The sequence below is a fragment of the Notamacropus eugenii genome, chromosome 6, assembly GCF_028372415.1.
Source record: "Notamacropus eugenii isolate mMacEug1 chromosome 6, mMacEug1.pri_v2, whole genome shotgun sequence".
Classification (NCBI taxonomy): Eukaryota; Metazoa; Chordata; class Mammalia; order Diprotodontia; family Macropodidae; genus Notamacropus; species Notamacropus eugenii.
The window spans coordinates 196,608,822-196,611,442 of NC_092877.1; positions in this window are offsets into that span (position 1 = coordinate 196,608,822).

Here is a 2,621-nt window from a genome sequence, read left to right on the forward strand (position 1 = left end):
TTCCTGGACCTGGGAACTCAAACCATGGTGACCCTAGAGACAAGATTTCAGGACAGCTATATAGGCACACACACACATACACACACACACACATGTATACATACATTTATACACATGCATATATGTATTTGTTTTTTGTCCCATTGGAATGAAGGCTTCTTGAGAAAAATGATTTTTTTTGTATTTGTTTCACCAGTACCTAGCATAGTACCTGGCACTTTGTTGATGTTCAGTCATTCAGTCATGTTTGAGACTATGCAACCTCATGCTTCTGTTGTTGTTGCTTGTATATTTTTTTATTATTTAGTTCATTTATTTTTAGTTTTCGAAAGTTATTTCCACAAGATTTCTAACTTCAGATTTTCTACCCATCTGTCCCTGCCCCATACCCCAATATGACTTGCATTCTGATTACACATTCCCCCAGTCTACCTTCTCTTTTTCACCCCCATATTCTTTTCCCCCTTACTTTCTTGTAGGGCAATACTATACTCCATAGTCTACATATCTTATTTCCTAATTGCATGTAAAAACAAATTTTAACATTTGTTTTTAAAACTTTTGAGTTCCAAATTCTCTTCCTTCTACCCTCTCCACCCACCCTCATTGAGAAGGCAAGACATTGGATATATAGGTTATACATGTGTAGTTATGCAAAATATTTCCATAATAGTCATGATGTGAAAGACTACCTATATTTCCCTCCATCCTAGCCCACCCCCAACTTATTCTGTTTTCTCCTTTGACCCTGTCCCTCTTCAAAAGTGTTTGCTTCTGACTACCCCCTTCCCCAATCTGCTCTCCCTTCTATCATCTCTCCCCCTCCTCCCCGCTCCCCCCCTGCCACATTGCCTTCACCTTTACTTTCCTATAGGGTAAGATACCCAACTGAGTGTGTATGTTATTCTCTTTAAGTCAGATCTAATGAGAGTAAGATTTACTCATTCCTCCTTACCTTCCCCTTCTTCCCATCCATTGTGAAATCTTTTTCTTGCCTCTTTTATGTGAGATAATTTTCGCCATTCTATCTCTCTCTCTTTCTGCAAATATTTTCCTCTCTTACCCCTTAATTTTATTTTTTTAGATATTATCCCTTCATATTCAACTTACCTTGCATCCTCTATCTATGTATCTATCTATTTATGTATCTATGTATCTATGTATCTATGTATCTATCTATCTATCTATCTATCTATCTATCTATCTATCTATCTATCTATCTATCTATCTATCTATATTTCATCCGACTACCCTAACACTAAGCAAGGTCTCATGACTTACATATATCATCTTTCCATGTAGGAATGTACTTTCACCTTTATTAAGTTCACCTTTAGTAAGTCCCTTATGATTTCTCTTTACTATTTACCTTTTAATGTTTCTCTTGATTCTTGCACTTGAAAGTCAAATTTTCCATTCAGCTCTAGTCTTTTCATCAAGAATGCTTGAAAGTACTCTATTTCACTGAATGTCCATTTTTTCCATTGAAGTATTATACTTACTTTTGCTAGGTAGGTGATTCTTGGTTTTAATTCTAGTCTCTCTGATCTCTGCAATAGAATATTTCAAGCCCTTCAATCCTTTAAGGTAGAAGCTGCTAGATTTTGTGTTATCCTGATGATATTTCCACAATGCTTGAATTGTTTCTTTCTGGCTGTTTACAATATTTTCTCCTTAACCTGGGAACTCAGGAATTTGGCTACAATTTTCCTAGGAGTTTTCCTTTTGGAATGTCTTTCAGCAGATGATGAATGAATTCTTTCAATTTCTGTTTTATCCTGTGGTTCTAGAATATTAGGGCAGTTTTCCTTGATGATTTCTTGAAAGATGGTGACTACGAAGCCAAGATGGTGGAGTAGAAGGATGGATCTGCTCTTGCTCCATCCCCATAACCCATAAACTACTTGTAAAAAATAACTCTCAAAAAATTCTGGAGCAGCAGAAGCCACAAAATGACAGAGTGAAACAGATTTCCAGCCCTGGAAGGCTGAAAGGAAAGATCTATTGCAGCAGGCTCAGAGCAGAACACAACTCAGCTGAGGGCACATGGCAAGGACAGGACTAGAGCAGGCTTCAGGGAACAGAATCACAGGTAGCAGCTACAGTTCCCAGATTTCTCAACCCCCAAATGACAAAGACAGCTTCAAAGGTCAGTAACAAAGCTCTTTCACCTGAGTGAGAGGGGAGCATGATCTGGACACAGCCCTGACTCCAGGGTGGCAGCAGCCCCTGAAACTGTGACAGGAACATCTGCTTTTGGAGCCCTTGGCCTAAACACCCTGGGGGAATCAAGTGGCTGATCTGGATCTCAGCCCTGAGTGGCAAGCCTGGGGTGAGGAAGAGCACTGGCACTAGCGTGGTAGAGCTGGTGGTGGCTGTGGAGAGAGAACCATATTCGCAGTACCAGGGCAGAAAAGAGTGCTTGTGGTTGTTCACAAACAAGAGTGAAGGTCAGAAGAGGAGTAAACCCCTCTCCCTTGATTGTGCCACCTTGTAGGAACTAAGAACTTGCAGGTCTCTAGAGATATCTCAGAGAATAGCTGCACAAAACCTCTGAAGCCTAGGGTAGTATACCCTCCACTTACAAAGGACTCAAAAGTCAAGTAACTGGCTGGGAAAAT